The sequence below is a fragment of the Piliocolobus tephrosceles genome, chromosome 20 (assembly GCF_002776525.5).
Source record: "Piliocolobus tephrosceles isolate RC106 chromosome 20, ASM277652v3, whole genome shotgun sequence".
In the NCBI taxonomy this organism is placed as follows: domain Eukaryota; kingdom Metazoa; phylum Chordata; class Mammalia; order Primates; family Cercopithecidae; genus Piliocolobus; species Piliocolobus tephrosceles.
Genome location: NC_045453.1, coordinates 17941263 through 17949650, shown reverse-complemented (window position 1 = coordinate 17949650; position 8388 = coordinate 17941263). Strand labels below are relative to the sequence as shown.

The window sequence follows — 8388 nt, the reverse complement described above, 5'->3', positions numbered from 1 at the left end:
AAAGAAAGAAAAGAAAAGAAAAGAAAAGAAAAGAAAAGAAAAGAAAAGAAAAGAAAGAAAAAGAAAGAGAAAGAAAGAGAAAGAGAGAGGAAGGAAGGGCTCATATATTTTTCCTCCAAGATAAAGCTTCCAAGGAGGAGCCAGCATTCCAAAAGTAACACCAGATCATAGAAGACAGAGCCTCTCCTATCTTGCTAGCTTAGAAGACAGCATGAGAGATTCATATTAAACCCAAGGAAGAACTTCCTGCTGCGAGGACTGTCCTGGATTGGAATGGGTAAGTGAGACAAGCCCTGTAATATCACCCTCCTTTCTCAGGATCAGATGAGGTATTGACTTGCTTTTAAAACCCGGGAACTGAATGAGGATGATAGGGACGCCACAGTGGGAAGTCCTAGCTTAGTCAGGAATTAGCTGTGTGTCCTTGGGCAAGTCCCCTCTCATCTCTATGTCACAATTTCCTAGTCTTTCAAATGGAAAGGCTGAGAAAATGTACTTCAGTGGAGTTTCTGTTTAGGATGTCCCTTATGATGCCAAGTCTCAGCTGCCTCTCTTCTACCAAATGCAGGAGCCAACATCAGAGATGTTGGAGAAATCTAAGGAGGGGGTCCCTGGATGAGACGACATTTTTTTGCTCAGGATCCCTGAGGGCCAGAGAAGAGTCTCCAGTGGCCATGCATCTGCTGTGACCAACAAACTTAGCCAAGCCAAAAGCCATACTCCCCCACCCTCAACAGCCAAGCCAGTCCCAGGAAGAGGGCAGTTCTACCAGAAGCCACTGGTGATCTCACCAAAGGCGGGGTGGTCTTTCTCCCATCCACAGGACCCAAGAGGAGAAGCCAGGGCTGGCCTCACTCATTATGCCAACCTGGGCCAGCCTTCTTTGGCAGCAAACTCTGGCCTAACCCTAACGCCTTCTCCCTTCCTAGGCACCCAGAACTCTGCAAACCCTCACTCCTTTGCTATTCAAAGCTGACCTCTATCCACTGCCTAGACATTGCTGGGGTTTCAACATCTTTGAGAGCCAGGAAAGCAAGTATCTGACTCAACAACCTTCACCCTGTAAACAGATGAAAAAACTGAGGCTCAGAGAGAGACAAGACTTGCCCAAGATCGCAGCCCAAGTCACCAATACAGGCAAGACTGGATCTGAGTCCCCCACATGTAGGATGTGCCGTCACCCTATCTTCAGCTATTGTGATAGCATCCCTTGCTCTGAGGCCTCGGGCCCTCAGGGGGTGGGGCCAAGATGAGGCAAGCATGTTGTCACTCCACACCCCCTCTCTTTCCTCTCCTGACTTAAGTTTCTCTGGCTTCCCTGAGGCTGCAGGTGTTAATCTGGGGGGCCCTGGGCCCTGAACCGGCAGCAGAAATATGAGGATCCAGAGCCTCCTCCTCCTGGGGGCCTTCCTGGCTGTGGGGAGTCAGCTGCCTGCTGTCTTTGGCAGGAAGAAGGGAGGTGAGTGCGGCAAATCCCTCTGCTCTGGGGACCAGATTGTCCCTACTTCTCTAGGGAGAGTAAGGGTTTGGGAGAAGGCAGGTAATTCCATGTGTGGGGTGTGTGCGCGTGTGTGTGCATGCGTGCGTGTGTGTATGTGTGGATGCCTGATTCTTAGTGCTTTCAGAAGCCTGTGTTTTTATTTGTGTACATTTGTGTCCACCTGCCTGTGCTGGTATCTGTGCGTGTCTTTTCTGCCAGTTTCTCGGTGCTTGTCTGTGCCTGTCTATGTGTCAGGGGTGGCGGGGCGGGGAATGCATGTGCCTGTCTCTGTGTAGACGTGTGTCTTTGTGCCCGCCTGTCTGTGCAAAGCTCTGTCTGCACACGTACACTTAGGAATGGCTGCATGCGCACGTCTGAGCTTGGTGCCTGCCCATGTGTATCCATGTGTGTCTCTGTGCCTCCAGGTGTGGGGAGGGACCCTGTCTGCACCTGCTGGTCTGTGGTGTGACTGGGTCGGTGGGTCCACCGTCCCATCTGTGGAAAGGACTTGGGAATTGAGGAGACGGTGTGGTTTCTGGGATCTGGGCTTTGTGGGGAGGAAGCTCTGTCTCTAGCTCTCATCGTCCCCAACCTGCTGTCCCCATTCCCACCCCTGACAAGGCTGGGGCTGGCCTGCTGACAGGTGAGGGAGGGCGGCTGAGTGACTAGACAGGTGACTCCTGCTCTGGGTGAGGCCTCCACCTCCATCCTCTTCTGGGGCTGGAACACTCTAACCTACATTCACCTGTGCAACCCTGGCCCTGCCTTTAAGAAAGGGGACAGTAATGGGGACAGGCTGAGGAAGGAAGTACACTGGTGAGCTCCAAGGCCGGACCCTGTGTTGGCTGTGATTCATGCACCATCACCACGTAACTCCTCATTGTGATGCTGTGAGGACAGGACTATTTTTATCCCCATTTTGCAGATGAGGAAAACTGAGGCATAGTGGGGAAGCCCTTAACAAGGTCAAAGACTGACTCTGAGTTAGTGCCACACGTGGCATTTGAATGCAGGTATTTGACATCAGAGAGATTCACCTTACCAACTGTTACAGCAAAACCCCAGGACTGTACAGAAGAATGCACCCCCAACCTAGGAAGGAGCCGAGAGACCAAAGAATTACTTGGACAAGGCCAGATTGGCAAGTGTGTGAGTTTATTAGGACTTCCATACAGGGCACTCCCGGAAGGCAGCAGGACAGGTCTGGAGACTTACTCCCTGTAAAATGAGGTCCCATGCCTCTCTCTCAGGAGTAAGCGGTGTCTCGAGGAATAAGGGCCTGGCACACAGTAAGCACAGCAGAAGTGGGAGATTTGGGGGAGTCATTGTGTTCCCAGGGAGCACACCCCGATATTCAACCTGGCTGCTCAGAGGCAAAGAGCTGGCACAGCAGAAACCAAGCCTGCGCAGGGCCACTCTGCATGGGCAGGTGTGACATGTTTGTGTCTCCCCCAGTTCACCACACCTTGTCCCCCATTGGTTTCTCTCCCATGAGACATCTGCCTGGCTGCTGGTAGAATTTCAGACAACGGAGGAAGGTGACGAGGCCAAGGGAAGGGAAGTCTCAGTTTGTTGCCTGTGGAAGCCCAGCCACCTCTGTTTATAAGAGCTCCCCATTCCGCCCCTTCTCACTCAAACGTCTGGGTGTCTCTGATACAAAGAGCCTGGCATAGTCCCTGACCAACAGCAAGTGCCTAATTAAATGCTGTCAGCGGTTATGTGGTACTGGGAAGATATACGTGTCTGTGTAGCCCTGTGCATATGATTCTGTGTATATGACTGTGTATGCGTATATATGTCTCTCTGTTCACACACATATGCTATATATTTATATACACAAGTGTGTGTGTCTGAGTGTCTATCTGTGTATGTATCTATGTGGGTAGGCGTGTGTATATGACAGTATGCTTGTGTATTTACAGTGATTATGTTCCAGCTCATGTGTACATATGTGACTGCCTGTTTATATATGTGTTTATAAATATATTGCATACGTATAACTATCTGATGGATGTCCGTATGTGTATATGTGTGTATTAAGTTGAACCATGTAAAACTGCTACTTTTGTAGAGAAAACAGTTGACTATCTGCAATTTCCTATTGTTAAGCCCGTAGCTAATTGTGTGTCTAGATCTAAATGTGCTTGTGTATTTGACTGTGTGTGTATTGTCTGTGTGTACAAGTGTATCTATTTCACCATGTTTGGATACAATTCTTTTGCTCTCTAAGTCTCCACACCCATGGTGGATGCATCCGGATGACCATCTGTGCGTGTGACTGTCTCGATGTACACATCTGTGAGTGAAGAACCTGGTTTGGAGGGACTGTTAGGAAAGGCAGGCAAACGAAGTGAGTGTGACCACCTAGAGCCTCTCACACCAGCTCTGCACACGCCAGGCTTTTATCCCTACCTCCACATTGCAGCTATCACAGTTCTTCCACTGGAAATGCCAGCTGTCATGCCCTCTCCCTATCTGCCATTCCCCAAGGTTCAGCTCCAGGCCCCCGGTTCAGAAACTCTCCGTGCCTGACCCACCTGGCTCCACCGGCTCTGAGTGCTGGCAGCTCCGTCTGGCCCACTCTTTGAGGCCTGAGCACCTTTGGCTTGGACTTGTGAATTCAGGGCTAAACCTTGGACCTCAGACTGTTTTCCAGGAGCCCTCACATCACTCCCACCACCCCAAACCCACACTTTTCCCCCCTCCCCAGGCCAAGCCTTTCTTTCTCCAGCAGGGGGCAGCAATTCAATTTAAACCAACCCGCTCTGACAACTGAGGTTGACTTACAGCACGTAGGATGTGAGCAAGGTGCCTACTTATGTGTGCAGCCAGCACCCAGGCAGGGGGCTGAAGGGGAGTGGCGGACACAGAGGTAAAGTCACCGCACCAGATCCAGCTGCCCCTCGGAGCTCTTGAACATTTTCTCTGATAATGGATTTAACTGAAGGCCTGGGACCTGCTCCATGCCTACAGCTCAGGGTAGATGGAGACTCACAGAGGTCAGAGGGAGCCGGGCCCTGGGAGGGCTAACCCCAGCCTGTGTGGGTCTGGGCAAGTCACTGCCCCTTTCAGGCCTTGATTTCCTCCTCTACATGGAGGAAGATACTGATTTCCAGCTTTATGCATGAAATCTGAACATGGCCCAAAATCCCAGCAAGAAGAGTGGTTAGGTAAGCTCTGGAACAGAACACTCTGCAGCCAATCAGAAGAACACCTCAGAGACAGAGTTAATGCCTGATCCTCGAAACCATGGCATTTGCAACAGTGGTGAACGCAACAGTGCAGACGTGGCCAGCTGTGGCTGTGACTGCACCAGGCTGGCCACTACTGACGCATGTGCAATGCTGGGCCTCACTTCAAAACCCTTTCTTTCCAAGTCACTGAGCCCCTACTGTTGTGCATCAAGTGCTGTGACATGGACCAATGGTGAGCAAAGCTAGCAGGGTGTCTACTGTCATAACATCCAGCCAAGTGAGAGACACAGACTAACAGATGCAGCGTCACAAACTCTGGAGGAAAGAACTGAGTGTGTGTGTGTGTGTGTTGGGGGTGGAGGCTGACCTAGTTAATGCGGGGTCAGAGAAGTAGAGTCTTCTGAGGATGTGATGTTTCTGCTGAGTCCTAATGAGCTGACCAGGTGAATGGAGTATAGGAGAATACTCCAGGCAAAGGATACAGCCAGAGCCAGAACCCTGCAAAGAGAGCTGGCCTGGAGCAGATCTGGAGCCACTGAGTGGGAGGGCAGTAGAGGATGGGGCTAGAGAGACGGGCAGGGCCCAGACCAGGCACGGCCTTATTGGCCACAGTGGAGATGTTGGGCTTCATTTTCCCCTATCATTTGTGCCATCTGAGTCTCAAACTAGCCCAGCTTCCCATTTCACAGCCAGAAAACTGAGGCTTGGAGTCATTAGAAACAAACAACAACAACATAACAACAACAACAACAAACTAGCCAAAAGACAGGCAAGAAGCAAGGGATGGAGATTTCAGATCTTGTCATTCCCAGGTGAGCGCTTATTACATAACCGTGAGCTTCCTCCAGCTGCAATATTGGGAGATTCTCTTACAGAGAAATGGGGAGGCTGCCCAGCAGATGATGGGCCGTGCCTCCTATCGGTGCCTGACCAGTGCGTGGAAGACAGCCAGTGTCCCTTGACCAGGAAGTGCTGCTACAGAGCTTGCTTCCGCCAGTGTGTCCCCAGGGTCTCTGGTAAATGCCCCTGTCCACCTTGCTGACCACCCAAGCCCCAAGCTCCAGGGCCGGTGGGCACAGGCAGAGCTCACCAGTTCCCTGTGTTGCAGTGAAGCCGGGCAGCTGCCCACAGGACCAACTGCGCTGCCTCAGCCCCATGAACCACCTGTGTCACAAGGACTCAGACTGCTCGGGCAAAAAGCGATGCTGCCACAGCGCCTGTGGCCGGGATTGCCGAGATCCTGCCAGAGGTGTGGCTCCTGGGTGCCCGGGGCAGGTGCCTTCCCTCTCCGAGCCCCAGCTCTAATACTTTCTTCACTGCTGCAAGCTTAACAGGATGCCTCCCCAGAAGTCAGGGCCTCCCGTGGCTAGGATTAGAGAATTGGATAGGGGCTGGGGAGTCCTGCTAGGATAACAGAGGACCTGGAAGTCCTTGATTCTCTTCTTGAGCTTGCTGTGGCACCTGGACAACAGCCCTAAACTGCTCCAGGCTTCAGTTTGCCCTTTTGAAGGGGGCGGAGGAGTCCAGCCTTGGTGGCAGCCAGAGCTGAGCTGGTGGGGCATGGATGGGAGACCAAGGCCAGAAACCAGAGCCCTATTATGGGAAGGAATTAACCCTTTCTTTCTCCCTCCTTAGGCTAATTCTGATTTAAGATCCGTGGCTCTGCACCTAAGCTGAGGACCAACGCAAAGAGTTCATGATGGGAGGCCTGGGGCCCTGCCCCGCTGGACAGCACTATCTCTACTAGCGGTGGTTCCAGCCTTCTGATAAACATTGGCCTGCTGTCATTTCCCTGCAATGCATCTGCCCCTGGATTCTCCCCCTGGGAGTCAAAGTCCATAGCCTGACCTCGGAGGAAGGCCTCTGTATCACCCCAGCACCCTGCACCGCTGCTATACGAGCTTCCCACCCTTCCTAACACGTTCACACCAATCCGTACATGCTGCTTCCTCCACCAAGAATGCCCAATTCAGGCAGACCCTGACCTCTCCCTCAGGCAACCCAACCACCCAGAATGAATATTCTAGCAGAGTTTTCCAAACATCAGTCATTCACCTCTTTCATGATTTTCACCATAACTACAAAATAGCACCAAGATGGGCTGCATGCTGCCTGTGCCACCATTTACTTAATGTTTTCTTTAAAGGACTCACTTTTGTGTATAAATAAATGCATTTCAAAAGAAAATTGATATCACTACTATAAATGAGATCAATTGCCACAAATGGAATTACGAAAACAAATACAATGGAAACAGCTCAGTTCCATTAAAGTAAATCATGTCAGATTAAATGATATTAAATAGTGTTATTAAACTCTAGCTAGCAACAGCCACCTGCCAAGACTGAGCCTGAAGCCTGTACTTGGTCTATGTTTTTTTGTTTTTTGAGACAGTCTCGTTCTCTTGCCCAGGCTGGAGTGCAGTGGCGCGATCTTGGTTCATTGCAATCTCCGTCTCCCCGGTTCAAACAATTCTTCTGCCTCAGCCTCCTGAGTAGTTGAGACTACAGGTGCCCGCCACTATGCCTGGCTAATTTTTGTATTTTTAGTAGAGACAGGTTTTTGCCGTGTTGGCCAGGCTGGTCTCAAGCTCCTGGCCTCAAGTGATCCGCCTGCCTCAGCCTCCCAAAATGCTGGGATTACATATGTGAGCCACCGCACATGGCCAGTCTATGTTTTAATCAATGAAGATTTAAAGGGTTAAAGATGCAAACCTCTAAGCTGAGACTTTCTCCCTGGGGCAATCAGAAGGCTTGAGAAGGGAATGGCTTTCTCACTTCAGGAGTTCATGTTATGTGCCACTGCATCCAAGTACATACTAAGATCACTTCAAATTGCCCCAAATTTGGGGAAATTTTGCTCAAGTAGTCAGGATGTCATTATTATGGTGGGCCTCTCTCCACCTCATTCACTTCAATTTCTCCTGGGTCCAGTATGCATTCAGGGTTTAATGAGTGTTTCTTGCAGGGAGAAGGGGTCAATGAGGGGATGACAGCCATCCCAAGGGACATGCCTGGACCCAGACAGCTGTATTCCTGACTCTCCTCCCCCTTTCCTCCCAGGAAGGAGATGGCAAATTCCCTGCTCTATCTGCTGGGCCTCTTGTATCCAGCACAAGACTGAGGGACTGGGCGGTCCACTGTGGAGGTCAACTTGGGAATCCTTGGTCTTCTTTCCCTGTTCTCTTGGCCTTGCAGTGTGATGACAGGTGCATCCTTCTGCACTCTGGGCTTCTGTTTGCCCTATTGGAAGATGGAAGGAATTCTACTTCCTCACCCTCCTTGTCCTTCCCATGGGATTCAAATGCTTGAACCATTGACTGAAAAGTGCCAGATGCTAACTACATGGATATAGAATGAGGTCTTGGAGAGGGGAAGGAGAACTGTCTGGGAGTCACTGACTCCGAGCAACCTTAGATACTTCTCTTCTTCTTTCTGGACCTCAGTTTCCCCATCTACATATATCTTCATATAGTTAACACAGATAATATGGTAGATTGGATTATTTGCCTACAATTTTCCCTTTCCCCTCCCCACCCCATGCTTACAGTGGCTTCCCTCAGGGAGAGTGTACATCCTGCCCCATTGACTTGGGCTTGGCGAGGAAACCTGTTTTAGCTAATGGGATATGGGTGGCAGTGACAGTGTAGCCTGTTTAAAGAAAAACACCACCATTCTTCTTCTTCTTCTTCTTCTTCTTCTTCTTCTTCTTCTT

General features: G+C 50.6%; 1 protein-coding gene across 1 annotated transcript in view; it reads right to left on the bottom strand.

Annotated features, from left to right (window-relative positions):
* The window catches only part of PI3 (peptidase inhibitor 3), an 84052-nt gene that overhangs the window by 49873 nt on the left and 25791 nt on the right, over nt 1-8388 (bottom strand). The gene's annotated exons all lie outside the window — the stretch shown is intronic.